The sequence below is a fragment of the Meleagris gallopavo genome, chromosome 13 (genome assembly GCF_905368555.1).
Source record: "Meleagris gallopavo chromosome 13, MGAL_WU_HG_1.1, whole genome shotgun sequence".
In the NCBI taxonomy this organism is placed as follows: domain Eukaryota; kingdom Metazoa; phylum Chordata; class Aves; order Galliformes; family Phasianidae; genus Meleagris; species Meleagris gallopavo.
This window is the reverse complement of record NC_139416.1, coordinates 14,151,720-14,172,886: the sequence shown is the minus strand read 5'-3', so window position 1 is coordinate 14,172,886 and position 21,167 is coordinate 14,151,720. Positions and strand designations below refer to the sequence as shown.

Below are 21,167 nucleotides of genomic sequence, written 5' to 3'. Positions count from 1 at the left end.
CTCCTTCACCAACTGTTTAAATCTTCACCACCAGTTACCATTGTCCAAGCCTCAGACCCAGCCTTATCCCTGTGTTATGACTTCTCCTCATTAGGAATCCAGAATTGCCTTCTGGATTCCTGTTTTTTTTCTCTGAGCTACTCACTCTTCCATCTCCTATGTGGTTCCCGGTTACTCTTTTTTGACTCCACCTTTGAAATAATTTAAATAACTCCTCTTTTTGCTATGGTCTCTATCCAGATGTGATCCTAATCTGACATTTCAAAAAGAGGCACACAAAAAAAGTTTGGCTGCTTATGTGCTTAGAGTATGGTTTAATGATGCGGGATCCTTTCCCACCCCCACAAGGACAATAAATGAGTCATGAAGTTAAATATACCTGTTCCTATGCTTGCATAGTTACTTGTCCTACACTCGAGGAGGTAAAGGTTCTGTACTGAATTTGTCTGTGGCAGCTGTCTCAGTGATGGCTCACGGTGACTGCTGCAGAAAACCATGCAGTTTTTAATGTCCTTAGAAGTCTCATGTTGCATTCTACCAGCAATTCCCATTGAACGCGTAGGAAAATGTATGGGTCTGAATTTATGGGAGGGGGCTTAAAAAAAGAAATGCTGTGTTGTCTTCTCTGGTGGAATTCATTCTAATCTTTTCAGCTCCTTCCACTCATGTGTCAGTATAAACTCTGACATACAGCTCAACTTTTCCCTGTGCAGACTCTGATTGCTCTGTATTCTCTCTGGCTTGGGCGTATGGAGGAGCAAATGTTGCCAAGTTAGGCAAAGTTCCAGTTGGTGTGTGAGATGCTGTGTTTTTCAGTGGGGTGAAATAGCAGGACCCAAGTCTGAAAACCAGACTAGAACTATTTCTAGTGATTTAAGGATGTGAAATGAATCGAATCAGTCACAGTTCTGATTTTGGTGGAATGTGCAGGAATATATCTTTTCTCATTAGCTTCCATTGGCCATGATCAGTCTTTATCACCCATACCTCTACCTGAGCCATGGACAACAGACTGCATCTGTTTCTACTTTACTAATTTGATCTACCTAGGAAAACTACTCTTGCAGGAACTTTAAAGATGAAAAATAGCACAATTTATAATTGCTAATACAATTGAGCTGTAAGCACCCTTGTGCAGGTTCCTGATTCTGTATAGTTTTACTGCTGACCCAGTAAGAAGGAGTTTTATGACAATCCAAAAGCCTTCTGTCCAAGGACTGTACATCTGTACATAAACACACAGCAAAGGCATGTGTATAAACTATTGGTTAGAATTAGTGACCTGAAATATAGGTAGGTACAAAAATTTGCCCATTTGTGCAACAGTGGGTGAATAAATGTAGTAAAAACACTTTTTAGTTCTTGTCTTTTCCTTTTTGTGTGTGTGTGTGTGTGTGTGTGTCAGCATGTGTAGTTACATGGGTTTGGATTATAATAGTAAAGTTGTTAGCTCAGGTTTTAACACGGACAGTTTTATTCAGGAAGCTAGAATGTGGCTCAGTCCTGCAGAATGATTGTGTGAGTAGGTTATTCCATCAACTCAGTGCAGCAGGTATTTTTCACCTTGTTCCAGAGAAGGTGGGAGGATATAGCAACTGATGGAGACAGGATACCAGACAAGATGGAGCATTGGCTTGATTCCATATGATAATTTCAGTTTAATTGTTTTGCCTTTAGGCTGCTGTATCTGATTAGGCCAGTCTCTAGCTGATCCAAGGTTAGGAGAATGCAAAACCACCGTAGGGTTGTGCTAAACACAATGCAGCCAGGCCAAATAATTTGGGTCATTTATGCATGCAGATCTACAGATACAAGCACACATGCAGTTTTGCATGGGAACATAACATACAGTAGCTCCAAATTTGGGAGGGGAATTAGTAATTTGCTGAGATAAAAGTTGTGGCCTCTGTAGCGGGCTGTGTAATCATATAAATAAATACAAAAGTCCACTTTGGAGCAGCATTCTTTTAATACTAATTGGATGCAAAAAATCTTATCACATTAGTAACCTTCATACCTTTATAATAACTCTTTTATTGTACTAGCCAGCTTGGTTTTCACTAATATGATACGAAAGACTTGCTAATATATTAGGAAAGTCACTAACACTATTAATTTACTAGATAAATTACTTCTCTATCTTGGAACTTTAAATGAAATGGAATTCACTAATCCTAATTGGTTTGCCTTCTACCAGAATTATTTCCCATTAGTTCAGCATGTTTTCTTTTTTCATACTTGAACAGAAGAGATTTCTTAAACTCAAAGCCTTGGGGTACAGTATATGGGTTTATTAATTATCAGGTATTCATTCAAGGGGGTTAATTAAGCAATAACTTTCCATTGACTGGAATATACAAAGGAATAAAAGGCTTGACTTGTCCTGCTGATTAAAGCACTGAGGCCATTGTGTCATCATTTTGTTCCATTTGGTTGTGGGAGAATAAAGATTTTTCCACTGTTTAACATAATTGGCTGAGAGCTCGGAGACCCCATTCCTTGTGTATGGGAACTTTGTTGTTTTGTTGATTTTTGCCCTTTTTTTCACCCTGCTTCTGCACGGCAGCGAGTGCTGTGACCTTTCCTCATGGCTATAGAGCTCAGTGCTGTGACCACATTTTGTCACCTGGGTTTGAGAACTGCAATGCAGCAAAGGAAGCTGAACCCACGGGGAAACAAGGAGCTGGTGCCGAATGCGAGCTGCCTGCTGAGTAAGCAGGGTATCGTGCTGTAAGCACATGACACCGATGCTGAGGAATCGGCGCTTGGCTGCGTATTGGCTTCCAGGCAGAGTTTATGGTGTTGGCTTTGACGTTTGGGTTTGATTCAAACCTCTTTGGAATCAGTGGAAAGTCTTGCCATGTACTTCAATTGATTTTGGACCAAGCCCAGAAATCTCTGAATAGCTTGTCTATGCAAGAGACACCCTCTCTTCTCAGGGATATTGCCTCATCCTTTGAGAGGAGCAGCATGTCAGCTAGAACATCTTTTCTGTGAAAGAGAGTGTGCTGCTCTCAAGTGAGTTCTTGAGCTTCTTGTAAAAGATCCTGCAATCTGCAGCTCATCCTGCAAGGACTTGGCTCTATTGACTTTTCGGGTGTCCCTTTGAGAAGTGGATCCTTCAAGGGCGTGAATTAATATATTAGAATATATAGGTGGAAGAGAAGGGGGGTTTTCCTAGAACTTTCCTAGGTCCAACTGAACTCCATTTCCTGTAACAGCTTCTCCGGGGCTGTGGCAATCTGCTTTAATTAGAGCAGCCTCCAAGCATCTCTCGATTATGGTGAGGAATGGGGCTTCACTGTGAATTTAGCTGACCCAAGCTGTGGGAGCGCAAAGGCCATCGTTGCGCAGGCCTCCCACGTACCCTCATTTGCACTTTGCAAGTCTTTAGCCCTAACCAGCTCTCTGCTGTCCAGGCTCCGGAATCATTTATAAAAGAAGCTTGTGGTTGTGTCTGTTTGTTGGTAAACGCATATTATACGCGAGCTGGAGCTGGCTGGCTGGCTGAAACTACTACTTGCAATCAGCTCTGCATCACTGAGTCAGCGCATCCCGAAGCCTTAACACATCTCTGCCCAGGGGAAGCAGGGCTCCATGCTCACCGCACCCAGGAAGGTGGGGCTCCAGGTACCAGCGGTGGAACCCACTCATCCCAGCCAGAGGAGGAGAAGGAGGTGGAGCTGCCGGCTGAAAAAGTGTGTGATGTTAGAGTGACTGCTGAGTTTATTCTCCAACAAGTGTTAGCATGCTCTTCTCATTTGATTGTTTTGGTGATTGTGGTAAAGTGCAAGTGTTACGCAATGGTAGGACTGGTAACACTGGCCACTGCCAACTGTAGTGCCAGGAATCATTTATAAGCTTCCCAGCAACGAGCTTTGTCAGCACACGCTTCACCTCCTGTAACCATTGCAGGCACCAAATTCTGTCATGAGTGAGACATCCCTTCCAGTGGGGAAGACCACATCACTCCTTTGGAAGAAGGGCTTCTTGCTTGAGCCACCCTTTCCTCTTTCAAATCTTGCAAAATATCTCTGCAGGTCAACCAGAGAAGCTGAGATGCCAACATCACCCAACTGAGCGGAACACTTTGGTAAAACGAAGAGATTTCGAAATCTCAACAAGAAAGGCTGTAAGATTGCCTTGAGTGTTTGAAATAATGTGTGTGCATATATCTAGGTATACCTGTATAACGACATGAGCCAAATGACTTGCTTTGGCTTGCTTATCATTCTAAGACATAAAACAGGTAATCTAGCTTTATTTGACACCTACGATAATCATCCAGAAAAATGAGAGGCTCTGTAATGGAGGTCTGTAAACAGGTCTTGCAGGTCATTCGCACAAGTTGGCTGTGCACGCCAGAGCTCTATGGAAACGTGGCTATAAACACTGGTTTGGATCAAGAGCTTCTCCACTGACAGAAAAGACAAAAACTAAAGCTGTGCAAAACTGAGTAAGTCTCAGAAAATGATTCACCCTCTTAATTAGTTTTCCATTTTGGTTCGTGGAATGCCCTTAGGTGGCTGCAGTGGGCTCGAATTTCTTCTTTCTGGGCAGAGTTCACCTTTGCACAAGGGCTGGGAAGCACTCCTCTCCCACCCTCCACGCTCAGAAGAACTCAGGCAGAATCCTTTAAGGGAATATTTTCCTTTACCCAAATTATTCTGAATCACACTAATTTCCTAAGGCACAGTCACATGTGGCTAAGAGGCTTATTTAATTGCCACCACAATGGGCAGTGGGAAGCTTGTCCCTTTGCCTTATTAAGCAATGCCCTACTCACATCTCAGAGAAATAGCCCTAAGTGCACTGCAATTGTCTGTCACGACAGCCACCAGTAAAAGCAACTGCATGTGTGAGCAGTCCTTGCAGAGTGCAGTGTTCTCTGGGTTTGTTTCCCAGTTGTCTTCATGCTGGGAATCTTCATTCTCTGGGTGAATCGAGAACTCATTAAAAGAAGCAGAGCCAGAAAGCAGAATGAGACATGCACTCCCTGAACGTGGAAGATACAAACGCCTCTTTTCTGCCATCTCGTACCAGCACAGCCTGAGCAAACTCGTGCTGCAACGTGAACATTCACACAATGGCTTTATATAGTTTGTGTGGTCACTGAAGTTCAGTTCAGTAGGAATGGTTTGCTCTCTTTCTTTTGAGTAGTAACAAATGGAGAGCTTTGCTCCAGCCGTTTCTTTCCATGATTTACAACTACATCCTTAGGCACGGTTTTCCCACTGAAATACTTCACCCCGATCAGGACGAAAAGAGAGGAAAGAGTCCCCATGTCATGCCTCAGGCCATCCTAGGGAGGGGACAGGCAATTCAATGCCTTTTCTCTCAAAACTCTCCCCCTACAATAAGCTTGGAGAGGTGACTAAGCTGGGGAGAGGAGCTGGAGCTGTATGAGGTAGGTGTGTAGGAGGTTGCCGGTGGGGTTGTTCCAGCTTGTGTTGGGAGTCACCTTGACCCAGCGTTGCAAAGGAAGTGTAAAACTAAATTTCTTCTTTCCATTCCTGCCCCACCAACTACATAGCATAAAATGTATCACTTTCTTATTTTCAAATAGCATTTCTATATGCATTATTAATGTAACTAAAACCCAGGCCTTCAATTTATCACTCCCTGGACACTTGCACATAGAAACGTGTGTTATATCATTGTCTGTTTAGTGATGGTGTTAAGTTCTAGCTGGAAAAGAAAGGCATGGTGTTAGGAACTGTATCTTTCCCAAAGGGAATACCAAAATCTTACTTTTTTTCAGGACAGCAGTGTGTAAGGGTCGCCCCAGCTCTGGCTGTAGGGGGACAGCTGGGCAATAAGAGGCCATAGCCTGTTTTACCCTATCCCACCAGTCAGGAGCTCGAATTTGGCTGCCTCCACCATTGTACTTGCATTAATCAGTGATTTGACTGTTTTGCTCCTTCCAGGGTTTTCCTGATAAACATCAGTTTAAAACCCAAATCTGTAGCCCACTAATAAATCATGGTTATTTTGGTCTATCAAACTTGCACCTGGCTCAACCTTAACTTCCTGTGCCCTGAGGAAGACTTAGATTTGGGTGCTCCATAAGGTGCCAGAAACAGAGGAAAGTTTATGTAGCTGGGGGATTTTAGCAAACCATCAGAAACCCTAGAGCTCCCCATAGAAGTTGCCAGCAAAGAATGCATTCTCTTAGTCAGATTGGCAGAAAAAGTACAGACACCTCCAAGAAGCCCAGCAGGGGCTGTGGTTTTGGCCCAGTGAGATTTTAAAGTTGAGCTTCCCATCAAAGCCACATGAAGTCAATGAGAGTATTTCCATTGATTTGAAAGGGCTTTGAGATGTATCCTGAGTCCCAAAGCCTGAGCTAGGTGCATGCTTGGGCAGCGCAAGGGCGTGAAAGGGAAAGGAGACATCTGCTCCCTTGATCCTCGAGGTGAGTTGGAGCTGCAAGAAGTGCTCCTGAAGCACCCTGCTGGAGTGTAGGATGCAGTTCCTAATGCCTGGCACCTGCACTCAACTGCACCTGGGAGAAACCGGCTGCTCAACTCTGGGAACTGTCAGTGAAGACCAGGATTTCGACTCCCGTAATTAGCAGCTAATGTCAGGAATCAGTGTGCCAGGCAGCAAAGGGGTCCCTTCCCTAAACATCTGCCCCTGGCACCCTGCTAGGAGGAGAAAAATATGTACAGAGGGAATTAAAGTGACAGCCCCCACGATCTGGCATATGTCACTGACTCCGAAGCTGATTTAACTGGGCAGCAGGTAGGAGAGACAAATATTCGCTAGAGGAGCTGGAGAAAATGGAGGCGAGGCAGAATGAGATAAAACCTATTAGAGAGAGTGTTTTACAGTGCAATTCCTTGGGGGCTGGGGAGGAAGGAGAAAGCTCACCATAAATGGAAAAAGGCTCGAACTATAATTAATTCACCTTCTCCCAGCTTTGTACCATATTTATACTGTATTTCCATGCAAGATTTAAAAAAAGCACAAAAACTCAACGTGTTCAGTAGTTTTTATGTTCACAACAGATAGCAGTCTTGCAGCAGATTAGCTTATTGGTATAGTTGCTGTATGTATGTAAGGGCTTTGGATGGTCTGGGACTTAAGCTTCAGATGAAATAATCAACCCTGACTGAAAGGACATTTATTGGAAAGGCAGTATGAGAAGAGATGGTGCTGCTGTCTGAACTGCCTGACTCCTGCAAATTAACAACGTAAAGGAGAGGTTTTCTTGGAAATCTGTAGGCGAGAGGCTAAGCTCCTTTCCTTGCACTTAGCCAAGTGGGGTCAGAAGCGCCGCAGGCAGCTCCCATCCCAGAGCTGCTGGTCACTCACTGTCAGTGTGGGATGTGTCAAGCAGCTCATTTCTTGCCAACGACAGGCTGCGAAATCAGGCTGCACGGAACACTTTTAGCACATGCTGTAGTAGATTCCAGCTTACCTGTGCAGTAAAGGTAAGCCTGTACTGCATGTAATTTTTTCTTCTCACGTGGTGTCAGGAACAGAATAAAGACCTAAAGATTTGATAGATCTCAAGCCGGAGTTCACATAATCACTTTTGCTATTTAGAACGAAAGCAGATAATAATGCTGAGATTCCAGGGAGGGTCTTGTCTGTGCTCAGGTTCAAGGACACTTGGTCAGGGGCTGGAGTCTGACAGGAAATCAAGGCTAACCTTTGTACTTCCCCCTCCGTTACTGTTGAATATACAGAAAAAAAGAAATATATGGAAAGAAGCAAAGTACATATACTTCTGCAGCCTAAGAGCTGCTTTCAGTACTGCATGCTTTTATGTAGAACTCAATAAAATGCATTTGCAAACATAATTACAGATCCAGCAATGTTCTCTAATAATGGATTATATAAAGCATGTTATGAAATGCATTCATATCTGGTTCTTGGCAGATTGTACTACCTACTGTAACCAAGTGCTATAAAACCAACTACAAGTATATAGAAATTACTGACACAAAGCATGCACCCCTGAAATAAAGTGCAGTTTCAGAGGGTTGCAAAACATACTGTAGAGGGTGGTGGAGGTATTTTGAACATGCTGGAGCCAGCAGCACAGCAAAAGAAGCCGTTCTTGGGGAAAGTATGGTGATAAATGGCTCCTCAGTGCATATCGGCTGTTGGCTCAGGGCCTACAGGTTGATCCAGGTGTCCTTACATGCCACGTTATTTGGTCCTATTTTGTTATGTTGTAAATTCCCACCAAAGTATGTAGGACTCCATCTGGCTGAGCATCGAGTAATTAAAAAAAAAGAAAATTAAGACCCTGGTCCTGAATTCACATCAAGATTTTCTGATGTTGCATGTTGCCTCAGTGTGCTGGACTCCCACATGAAGGCTTTATTCAAAACCCTTTCAATTGAGTGGAAATTTACTACCGATTTGGACAATCTCTGGATAAAGTCTTGCTTTAATTTTGTCAGATTACTTCTTTAGGGCAGAAGGGATGTTATTCTGAGTTATTAGGTTATGAATGTTGCTGTGTCATGAGGAAAACAAATGGATTTCTTGTTCTACTTCCTCATCACTCAAAACAACCTCTAGTAAAAGATAAGCAGAACCAGAATGGATAAAAAGGAAGCCCCTTTCCTTTCCTCACTGCAGTGAACCTTTACCCAAACTCTTTTTTTGTATGGTTCCTGTTGTTCATATATTTCCTATTTCTGCCTTAGTTGGGAGCATTATCATAACCACAAAAGTTCCTATCATTTGTTTCATTGCTAGTCAGAAAAATCTTCCCTAGACCAGGTTTTCTAACACTGAACATTTGAGTAGTTAGTGAAAGAAAATAGCACAGGAACCATGACTACTGCTTCTAGGAACTGCATATTCAGCTTCAGCCTGCAACTGCAGGAATGGGTCTCTCAATATGCCAGATGAAACTTTGTAGAGAGTAACTGCTAGCAGCTCTAGATCAAGGGACCTGAGCGCAGTTGAGTGAGATGCCCTTTCAAGCTGTTTCCCTGCATATTTTTCTTATGAAAGCCAAGTAGCGGAGTATGGTGCATAGCCACTCGTACAGACATGAGATTAGCATGCAGTCGGGATACATGTTTAAATACAGAGACTGAGCTTTATTTCCTTAAAAGCAGCTATACTGATCATTTGCAAGTAGATCTTTCCTCCACGGACTGCGAAGCACTTTGCAAATATTGTTGGAGGCTCGCAATGTTCTTGCACTTGGGTAAACTTGATCCTGGAGAGGTTAAGTGATTTACTCAAGGTTGCCCAGTAAATCAGAGGTAGAGGTAGGAAGTGAAACAGCAGCATGACTGCAAATGACATCCTTTAGCCTTCAGAGGTGCTACTGTGTGTAAATAAAGGCCTGACCCTGTTGGCTGTACTCATGTGAGCAGTCTCTGAAATAAATGGAAAGACTTGCATGGGAAAAGGGCCATGATATTGGCCTCTTTAGGCCTTCCTCCATGAAGCGTTTAATATTTCCCAAGAGGTGCTGCTGGCTTCACCTCGTACCAAAGTATCTTACAGCAACAATGGCGACAGCACAGAAATCTGTTTAATTTAACCCCCTAGCGCACAGAAGCCGAAATCTAACGTCGAGCTCTCTCTGCCTGGGCAGGCATCAAGCCACCAGCACCTGAGAACAGTGGCATGTCTTGGAAGTGAGCTCTGACATCCGCACTCCCCTCCTTCAGAGGGAAAGAAGAGGTTTTGTGTCACAGTACGGACTGAGAGATTCCTCAGCTGGTAAAAAACACGAGGTCTGTATTTCTTCCCAGCAAAAGCTTGGCTCTCCCCCAGCTGCAGCAACCTAAAAGGCTAATATGTAAGAAAGATCACATTAAAAATATGACGTAGAAATATGTCTTTAATAAAAGGAAAAGAAAGATCCGAAATTCTTTCTTCGTTTTCTGCAGAAGAAGGATTCCTAGCTACAAGCCACTTTTCGCCTATTTAAGTCTGCGCTTCTTATTCCCCTTCTTTAGTAGATTTCAAATGAATGAAGAGGTAAGAGATGACACTGGTAGTAAACTGTGCGAGTTGCATAAATGCAGAGCGGATTTCAGTGCCTAATGCACGCAGCAGAGATTTCCACCGTGAAGATGGAGTGAGGGAGCCTGCAGCATCTGAAGGGAAATCAGCTGACGGCACCACTCCGGCGTGCGGAGATGTGAAACTGCCACATAGAGGGAAAGTGGAAGCGACTACTGAAACCTGCAATGGCACCAACTCCCCGGAGCTTGAACTTCTGCGATAAAGGGAAAGAGATCATTAACTGCGCGTGGGGATCGCTCGTGGAGGAGGAAAAAAAACACCCTTTAACTCTGGAGTTTTTAAAAGTGCCCTTGTTTGTTTTCTTGGCAGAGGATTGGAGCATTTGGCACCCATCCTTGGAAGGTGGCCCGGCTGTAAAAATGCTGGGGTTGGCCCTTTCCATGCTGTTGCTAAGCGGACGGCCCAATAGCCGGCTGGGGCCCTCCAAACCCCACCCCACGCTCCGGCCAGATCCAGCCTGTATTAAAAGCCTCTCTTCTCCCACTTGCTAATAATAATTTAATTTCTTTTTTAAGCCAAAGAAGTGCCAAATGTATATAAGCCTGGCCATGCCAAGAGGTGCGGGGTGTGCAGCCCATGCCCCAAAGAGCCCCATAGCTTTGGGGCTGTGGTGCCGCTCCCGTCAGACCCGTTCCCCTTCTCTCTCCCCGCTCCCACAGCCTCAAGGTATAGAACAGAACTAAGGGTGGTTTTTTTTCCTTCCCCCATGCCCCCCTTTTTCTTTTTTAATAACTTTATCAACTCTGAACCCCAGGATGATTTGTGCGTTTCATATTCTCCCTGCACTTTTATTCTCGGTTAGAATTTGGATACTTTCCATTTCTCTTCCCCCTCCCCCCCCCCCCTTTTCTCTTTTTTTTTTTCTTTCTTTCCCCTTGCTTGTTTGCGGTTTTGCATGAAAAGGCATTGTTAACTCTTTCACGATCCACTTGGAAAAGGACTTTCTTGGCTTGGCTGCTGGAGGCGTTGCTGGAAGAGCAAAATAAAAGTGGCTGAAAAGAAGAGCAGCAATGGAAAAGATTTACATTGAAACTGCTACTGTAGGAAAAGCAGAGCTCGGAGAGCCGAGCGCTGGTATTTGTTTCCCAGAGCGCTGCTCTCGCTGCATTGCACGAGGTCTCCCTGAGCAGATGCTGGAAGGCAGCAACACGCGGGGGCACGGGCACAGAATTGTGAGGATGGGCACCCGTCCCCATTGCAGTGCACACAGAGCATTGCTTTTGCATGCAGATTGGGAGAATGCGTGCTTTGCTGCTGCCTGAGTGCAAAAGAAGCGAAAGGCGTTCTTCCCCACTGCACCTGGGTGAAACGTGGGGAAACAGGAGGTCCTCGGTGTAGCAGAGATGCACAAAAGGAGGTGGGGAATTTTTCCCCGGGAGCTGTGAGAAGTGAAAGATTCATTTTCCCTTTTGTCCCTTGAGATCAGAGGCTGGGAAGTTGGCATCTGTCACTCCAAGCCTTTTTCCTCTTCCTCAGCACTTGCAGCTGCAGAAAGTGGGTCCAACCCTGCTGCCGGCCGAGCTGTGTGAGAGCTGCCCAGCTGAGCTCCTTGAGCTGCTGCAAGCAGAGATGGCTCAAACAGCTGGCAGCAGCGAGGATCAGTTATCTTTTTCTCTTAAAAATAATATGTTATGCAAGCAGGTTTTATTGTAGTTATGGGCATTTATTCTTCCTTGCTGGAGATGATAAAGTAATCTCATTGGAACCAACAGGAACGTAAATTTAATAATGTGACACTGTGGGCGCATTAAATGGCACAACATTTCTCCTAAAAGTTCTAAAAGCACATTAAAAAAACCCTTCATATAGTTGTACATCCTGTGGTAATTAGCACATGAATATTTTCCATTTGTAGCCTTTGAAAAAATACTTTTCGAGTGGTTAAAATCCATTTTTTTTCCAGCATCTTCCACAGCCTTTTTGTGTGATTCCTGCTCTTCAATATTTGTATGCACGTTTGTGTGTGTGTTTGCTGTGCCTGTTAGTTCCGTTTTGTAGAACAAATGGAGAAAACTAAAATATAGATTTTTAACAACTACAAGATTCCCTGCAGACAGGGTTTTGTACTGCAGCGGCTCAGAGGAAGAACACAGCATGTAATTCTACATACATCAGAGCCCTTTTCCATTGCTCTTACCTCGTCAGCTGAATGGAGAATTATAAAAACTATGTCCCTGATTCTGTAAAGATTTGAAAAAGAGGCTTAACTTTAGGCACACAGGTAACTTCAAAGGGAATTAAGTGAAAATATGAGATGTGAGCAGTTCACGACAGGCAGATGCATTAAAGAAAACGATCTACACAGAACTTGATCCAGAAGCTCGGGAATTACATTAACTGACCTTTGTGAGCTAAACAAAAGCTGATTGGAAAATATATTCGGAAGCTAAAGTGAAATATTATAACAAAATAAACCTCAGTGCAATGGATATTCTTATTACAGAGCATCCTTTGACTCGTCTATAGGCAAGGGGACTGGTGCTGCAAAAGGGAGTGGGAATATTGCCATTGATTTTAGTGAGGCCAGAATTTTGCCCAAAACATTTACTTTCTCCTGGCTCCGAGGTATTTTTTTATTAATTCTGACATTGTTTCTTGCGTCTCTGCTGTCACATTGCATGGGGTGCACGAGCATTCTAAAATTAACGATGGACCTGAACTGTGGAGCACGGCTCATTGATCAAACCTCTGAATCCATCTCGACAAAGTTTGATTAGATGTTTGATTCAAGGCTACTGTATAGACACATCTCTCTGTACATTCACAATTTTGTTGGCACACCTGTTGTGGCCTGGTTGGGAAATTTTGTGCATGTAGCAAATCCTGGTCTAGTGGGGCAAGCTAAGCATCGATTTTGTTTCACCACGTCAGAGCAAGCTATGTCAACTGCTGCACATCACTTTGTGATCATGGTTAAAGCCAGTCCGACAAACAGCCACCTCAGCAAGCTGTCATTTTAATGTTTTATCCATTTTCTTTTTGTGTACGTGTGCTCCACATTTCAGTGAAGCTTCGTCTCTCCTGCCCACCGCCATAGGCTAAAAGTCTGCTGCAAGACTCAAGTCTCAAATGTGTCACATATAATGAAACAGGAAAATTCCACCCAAAACATTGATTTCTGGTGCTCCTGGTCAGGAAAAGGAGAGAACAATGAGACGTGGGTAGTGACACCTGCACAGGGGCCATGCTGGCCTGTCGCAGCCCTGAGAGTTCCCTCCTTCCTGCTCCCCTTCCTTCGTAATCTTGCAAATTCAAGGCCTTCTACAGTGTAATTTTAAAGTACTTTGGCTTGTTTTATCACTAGGTCTTTGTTCATCTACCTACTTAGAACTTTTAAAACCTAATCTCCTTCCCATTAAAACTCGAAAATTCCTCTTGCTTTGAAGTGTTACATCTTGGGAAGTCAAAACCTTCAGTGTGTCTGCCTGAGACGTTGATATTTTACCAACTTTAACAACTCAGCCCATAGATTTTTCTCTCTGAGTGGGGAAGTTTTGCTCTTATCCCCATTTTACGGGATGAAATCTCTTATTCAGTGAAGTATGTGAGCATGTGCCAGTTTCAACAGAGCTGGTGGAATCTTTCCAGGATAGACTAGGTTTGCCAGAAGTGCAATTTGAAGTGGAAAACTATTCACAAATTCAGGTTGAATGCAGTGAAGAGTTCTGTTTGAAGAAAAACCAGGGGCATTTCTTTTCTCAGGAAGATTTAAATGTTTCATTTCTGTATTTTCAAATTAAACTTTGTAATTCTGAACTTTTTAAAGCCAGATATATTTCAAAATTAACCTTTCTTGTTCATGACTATTTTGAAAGTAATGTGATGAAAAGAACATCAGACTTCTCGTTATGAGAGCAAATTGACACTGCTTTAAGCTTCATTTTGATGTTATGAAATAGAGGTGGTTTTTTTTTTCAGCTAGACCTATTTGGTGTTTAGGTTTTTTGTTTAAAAATGAAAACAACATGCAAATTTCCATTTTAGGTGAATCAAAGCAATCTCAAGTGACCCAAAATGAAACTGTGGGGAGGTCTTATGTTTGAGGCACCAAAATACTAGGCATTTTGGAGTCAACCCCACCTTAATATTTTTATTTTTTTTTTTTCCAGTTTGCCATTCAGCCACCAGACCGAAGGGAACACGTCCATACAGCTCCAGCTCGTGCAGCATACAGTCCTATTGTTCTTGGTTGACTTCTGCAGAGCTTCTCGTACTTGGAGTCAGCCTTGTAGTTTCACTGAGCCCACGCCTACACAGACCAGAGCAAGTTCAACAGGGAGATGGGCACGGCTCCGCTCCCAGCTCTGGCTTCCAGGCTCAAGACTCTTTTTCTTCTCCAGGTTAGCCCAACCAAGCTCTCTCCAATACATCAGGCTTACAAAGAAAGGATGGGTGTTGAAAGGGGTATGATTTTCTTTATAGCATTTTGACACTTTGACACACACTCAGGGGAGTATGTAAGATGGGCAGCAAAGGAAAGGAAATGGTGCGTATCTGGGAGAATCTGGAACATAATGCTGAGTGAAAATTTTTCGTTCTTTTAGAGAAAAATGTGAACGTAAGGTCCTCTAAATAAAGCCCAGGTCACTTCAGTTAGTTATTAGGAGCTTGGCCATCTTCTCTTATCTCAGAATGGCTCTTCCTAATAATGCGAACTGATAAAAGTGAGTTGGAATAATTTTGCCAGAATAACTATTAAGGGAACAACAAAGATGCACATTTGCACATTTAAACACATACCTCTAAATAACATAATCAACTTTGAAGTTTCAGAGAGTGCACATTTGAAAAACAGAGTCCAACCAGCTAGGAGAGAAGGAAATGCAATCCAAAGGATGTTTACTACACCAATGTATTTTCCATCAAACTAAGTTTTATTAACTTCTCAATGTCATGTGATGTGTATCTGCTGCTCACTCATACTGCCTTAATTTGTTGCTGTGTGTGACAAGTTGTAGGCTGATCTAGCCTGACACATCATGGTATGCAGAGTACACATATATCATGATAAGGCAGTTGAAAACCAAAGACAAACAACCCCAAAGAGAGAGAACTGAACAGCATGGTTCAGCCGGGGACTCTGTCCATAAGAGAGAGAGTATTTGAAATGTCGTGCTATAGCTGTGAGTGAACAAGGTATTTCAGTCCAGTGTTCCACGGATGGCTTTGTTTCTTTTTTTTTCCTTTATACTACTTGATGTGCTTTGTAATGGTATCTTTTTTGTTAAAATGGAAAAAATAGGTTGTCTGCTGGAGAAAAAGTTGGACTTAGATGCTGCTGTGCTACTTTGATGCTCCATGAGCGAGGATCTTCTGGTCCCTGTAGCCAGTAAAACATCCCTGGGCAGCACGGGGATGATGCAGTGAAGGTATGGTACACTGAGTCCACAGCCACCCACCCTGCACAGCTTCATTTCTGGTCAGCTTTGGATCCCCCTTCTAGAGACACAGAGTATTTCTGCGCTACAGATAGAGAGGTTCTGTTGTCCAGGACAAGCTCGTCATTGTTTTCAGGGTACGAGAAAAGATACTACCCAGGTAATCAATACTTGTTACAATCATCTTACTAAAAAGTTTGGGAGGAAAAAGGTAAAATTTCATCATATAATGAACAAAGGCTTGAGTAATTATCACTATGAGCTAACATTGAAGGGAATACATCTTTATTCCTTATGTCTGAAGTACGTGACACGTCAAACACAGCAAAGCCAGCCAGTCAAAAGAGATGATTCTGCTCCTACAGTATTTAGGTTGGTACGGCCTCACCTTGAATATTGTGTGCAGCTCTGGGCTCTGCAATCTAGAAAGGATATTAAGGTACTTGGAAGCACACCGAGGGGGGCAACAGAACTGTAGCATGGCTGGAAGGCAAGTCCTGTGAGAAGAAGCTGAGGTCACTGGGGTTGTCTAGTCTGAAGGGAAGGCCAAGAGGTGACCTTACTGCTCTCTGCAGCGCCCTGAGAGAAAGCCGAGAGAGGTGCTGGGCTCTGCTCCTGGAAACTGTTGACAGGATGGGAATGGCACAAAGCTGTGCCAAGAAAGGTTAGGCTGGGCATTAGAAAAAAATTATTTTGCCACAAGAGTGGTTGAGCACTGGAACAGGCTTTCTAGAGAGGTGGTTGATACCTCATGGCTGTCAGATTTCAAGAGACATTTGGATAGTGCTCTCAATAAAATGCTTTAACTTTTGGTTATCTCTGAAATGGTCAGACAGTTGGACCGGATGATCTTTGTAGGTCCCTTCCAATTGTCCTGTCTTTCCTATCCTATCCTATCCTATCCTATCCTATCCTATCCTATCCTATCCTATCCTATCCTATCCTATCCTATCCATCACATCCAGAGTGTCTCTGGGGTCTTGGGTGCCAGAGTTTTGAAGCATATCTCAAATCTGATTTCACACCTAGAAAACTAACATAATGAAGGACCATGTATTTGGACTACAAAGGATGGTAAAACTCTAAAATTATAATAACTTGTATTAAACTCTTCAGAGCTTCAGTTTATGAAGACTGATTGTTTGATGATATGAAAGCTGCCTTCATTTTAGTCTCTTTATCCTCAGCAGTGTGAGATCCAAGTTTATCTGATTCTTAAAGCTGGATGTATAGCATTGCAGTGCCTTCCCTGAGTAACAGGAAGACAAACTGGGCAAGTGCTGTGTCTGGTTAGTGTTTCTACAGACTGTGCAGAATGATCACTCATCTAGAAGGAAACACTTTCCACTCTATCTGAGAGCATCAGTGGAAATGCTGAGCATGTTCAGCACAGTTCTCTTTTTATCACAGAAAAGTGACATTCTCTATGGACCTGCTCCAGAGTCCGATCGTGTCAGTGAAAGGACTCCTATTGACTTCAGTGTGACTTGGAGTGCCTCCTAAAAATGGGAACAAAGCAGTAGACTTCATAAATCTTCTGATGTGGTCCTTAAAGCAAGAATTCAGACCCCATGGGGCAAAGGTTTGTGATTAGAAAGATATTGGGCCTCTCTTTCTTCCTGAACTGAACTATTCAGACCTTACTGGAGTTTTGCTCTTTAAGAAAAATCATATGCCAGTCAGCATGGGGGATAGTTAGTCTGTTAAATGTTACATTATGCCTTTTGCTTTTTCATTATTGTAAGAGATTTGATTAAGGCAGTCAGTGACCCTTTGCTTAGAACAGAAGAAAAAAAAGCAAAGAAAAGCAAATGGAGCCATAGGGCTAAAATTTGTTACTGAGAAATAGAACAGTTGAAGGTGTGGGAGACAGAAGAATTATCACAGCACTGATGGCACTAAAGTAGCTTTGAGAGGCTTTAAGCTTTCATAAAGTATGTGCTGGCAGAATTTCATCCTGTACCTTTACCATAATGTGGACATTTTTTAATAGACGAGCTTGTTGGCATGAGACAAGAGGTGCACATCATTGACCAGATTTCCCTATCACAAGCAGTGCTCATCAGTGATTGCTTCTTTCTGCTATCCTTTGCCTAGACCTTTTCTAAGGAGATTTTCTAAAAGGAAGTCTGAAAATAAGCAGGAGTTGAACCTCTGTGTTCCTTTGTGCCATTGACAGAAAGCTTCTTTTATTTCCTTTCCCAGTTGAAATGACCTTTCCTTCTCTCCCTTTAGACCTGCTGCTTGTCCTCCATAGGTTAGTGTTGTGCCTGACTGTATTAAACACATGGGAAGGGAGGTCTGCTCACTGTACGACTTCCTCTTACAACTCTCAGCCTTTGACTCACGAACATGATTTGGTTTTATCACTCCAGAGTGCGCCGTAGATGCCTGGTTTGCAAGGCAAATAACGTGAACCATCACGTTATCATGTGGAACCTCTTTTCCACACTGCTCTATATATGTCAGTCAACCTTTTAACTTGATTAGGAGGTTAATTTGCATGGTACTGTGTGTATGCTTTTACTGGAATATATATGCTATGAAATGTATGGTGTAAGTTAATCCAAAGCTAAGTAGGCCAATAAAAGCTAGTTCCTTAAGGAGGAAATAAAAAGAATACAGCTCAATGGAAGAGAAGCTTGGTAAGAGTCCAGAGTCCTGACTCATTGTTAGCCTCAAGAGCGTCCTGACTAGCATCAACGTGTTCTGGAAGCAGTGTGATTTTCCTACCGTATTAACAAAAAATAATAAAATGTAATGCTAAAACAATAGGACATACCAGAAAATTTCCACTGAGACATGGTATCTCGGGAACATGCCTGTGGCAGAACAATTTCCATCCTGCTCACATAATCAGTGCATATGGCACTTACGTGACTTCGTGCCCACCATGAAAAAGTGAGCAGCTCTTTTAGGTGCTTGGGCTGTTCCTTCAATACTGAGTGCTTCAGAAAGCTAGTAAACAGAATACAAATTATAACTGTATTTGTGGGAGACACCCAGTCAGGGGGGAGCACTAGGAATGTACAGTATAGCCTTCATGGAAATCTGAAAAATGCCTCCAGGGCTCTCTACCCGCATCTCTCCATAATTCTAATCTCAAAAATATACACAATTTGGAAGCGATATAGTTCTGGAAGCTTGGCTAGTGTGAGCTCACAGTTATCTTTTACTTGATCCTGTGAAATAAATTATATGCAGCAAATCCCCACTGCAGATAAATTCTTCTCCATCTGTTTTCCTATAAGAAAAAAAAAAGTAAAATTACTTTCATGCAACAATTGCACAAGCAAGTTGTAAGCTTAAAGACAAAGGAGAAGAAAGTTAGAACATTTTCTGGTTTGATGCCAAAGATTTTTAAGATAAAAATTCTCTGAAAGTAACTGCAATAAATGAATGACTGTTGAGCTTGAACAGTCCTCAAGTTAAATTAGTTCAATTTTGTTTAAATATTTATTAGAAGCAAAAGAAAACATAAATGCAGGAAAAAAAAATCTTTATATTTTGTCATCTTTTTCCCACAATGTCTCCTAGTCTGAAATGAGGTCATTAAATTTTAGTAAGTAGTCCAAATGCAATGCAAAATATATTTCAAGGCAGAGCTAAACTTCACATCTCGAAAGCAAAGGGGTTAACAAAAATATAAAATTATGTGAGAGAGAAAGCACTCAATGCCTAGGGAAGTATAGTTTTACCTGTCAGGAACAAGAAAGTTGGTCTGCATCCATTGCAGAGACATAAACTAATCTCAGCAAAGGCTGCATGTGATTGAACAGCTAGAGCCTGGTCAAATAGAAGGTAAACTTAGCAGAAAAAAATCCCAAATCACAGTTTTGTTTTCTTTTTCAAGGATTTTTTTTTTTTTTTTTCTAGATTTAAAAATGAAATAGGTCCAGTCTTGTAATTATGTGAATCAATAATGTTTATAGCAAAACTGACAGAAGGTGTTTATGGAGATATAATTATAGTTTGCAGGTCACTTAAAAACCTTGCAAGGGCAGTCCATAAAGAGAATATGACCAAGTGCTGTGGATAGTCGCCCAAGTAAACAAGGAAACTGTAGAAGTGTGGCTTGTGAAAAATAAGCATTCTTATGGGGAAGTGGAGAATGACAGTAAGAATTACAGTGATCCAATGTTTCAGGTGTATCTGAGAGAACAAGCATTGCAGATGCTTTCCTGAATATCTGGGAAATCTAAAAGGAGTATAAAAAACAAATGAAGTGTTTGATGCTTACTTCAGCCCTTCTTTAATCACAGCATGTTCATTTAGGAGTTTGTAGGCAGTGAATATTTCTACTTTTACATTGGTTGTCTATCAGAAGCGCTCTAACTCCACTCAAAATCCAAAATCCCAAAATGCATAAAGGAAAATAATCCAAATGTCAAATGTAACCATGAGCAATTAGTCAATCCATCAGAGCAAAAGCAATCAAGCCACATCCTTCTCTTTCCTCTCCAGAGACATGTACATCTAATAATAACCCCACAAGAGCACTTTAACGAAGGGAGGAGAAGCTGAGAGTTTTGACCCCATTCTAGAAAGCAAATCATCTCCAGGAATTTCGATGCAAGCGCTTCAGCCAGCGACATCCCAAAGTAAAAGTTTAAGTGACGAATCTGAGTTACACCCAGAGATCAGCGGGAGCACATTGCACCACTTGCAGCATGTGGGAACACCTCCAAAGGCTCTAACAGCCCCGCTGCAACTCGCTAGGTGTTCCTGCTGCCCTTACGTACATCTTCTGAACGGTTTCACATTCAAGGCAATGTTGGAAAAGGCATGAAAGAATTGGATGAGGTTTCCTTCTAATAATACAAGCAAGACCACCTCCAACTGTTGGCAAAGCATGGGCATGGGGTCTTCTCTGTACTTCCCAATACGACCACCCCCAGCAGTAGGGAATAGTCCTGGCATTTAACTTAATTTGACTGCAGCCCTAGCTAAAGTGCAAAATTATGTTTCCACAGGAAATATTTAGGTGACAGCTTTAGGGAAAACACTTGGCTTTCTCTTGACTATCTTCTCCCAGGAGCCATAAAGATTTTGTGTTGAGGCCACAGAATATGTAGCTGGGTGCAGACTGGGGACCTCACCATTTAGAGGTGAATATTCCCAACAAGCTGACATTGTGAAGTTAAATATTTATGTCCCCTTGCAGGACAAGGAGCTTTATGTATTTATACCTTGTGCCCTTGAAAACCCAACTTTCACATGTAAGTATTTTATTTGTGGTGTATTTTGTTTCTATGTGTGCTTTCCTGTGTGTGAGTGTATGTGTTAGGAACCTACCTGAAATTTTCTTCTGCAAATGTGTTGGCTTTGGTTGGTAAGAAAGTTGTTCTGAATGTACTGCTGGGCACTTCTTTTGTTCATTTTCTTTTGTCAGAGGCTGACAGTACACTAGCTGCAGTTTTCATGTGATCATTCTTGAAATTGCTTCGTGTTCAGAGAAATGTGTAGGCGTTCTTTCTGTGTATTTTCTTTAAATAGTAAGTGAAAACAATATTACAAGAATAAAAAATTACACCACAAGATTATGTGCCTTTTCTTCATTTTCATCTTTCATTCATTTAATGAGCTTATTTTTACTCCCTGTCTTTCGGTCCCCACTCTATATTAACGAGTTCTCCCTTGATTTCATTGATTCTCCTTGCCCACGGTGGCCTTTTTTAATAATTTATTCAATATGTTTATTCTTCTGAAAATACAGATTGCCAAGAGAGGTTGTGGAATTGTCATCATTGGCTCAACCAGACACCCATCTATTAGGGA

At 42.3% G+C, this 21,167-nt stretch overlaps 1 long non-coding RNA gene across 6 annotated transcripts in view; it reads left to right on the top strand.

The window, feature by feature from the left end:
- Positions 1 to 20,927, top strand: part of LOC109369823 (uncharacterized) — a 340,039-nt gene extending 319,112 nt beyond the window's left edge. For 5 of the 6 annotated variants that reach the window (XR_014886106.1, XR_014886107.1, XR_014886109.1 and 2 more), the window contains one exon: positions 14,121 to 20,927. This is a non-coding gene — a long non-coding RNA (uncharacterized LOC109369823). Of the gene's footprint in view, positions 1 to 9,574; positions 13,169 to 14,120 lie in introns of those variants that run through there. The other variant, XR_014886108.1, reaches the window with a different exon arrangement.
- Positions 20,928 to 21,167: the final 240 nt, after the last annotated feature.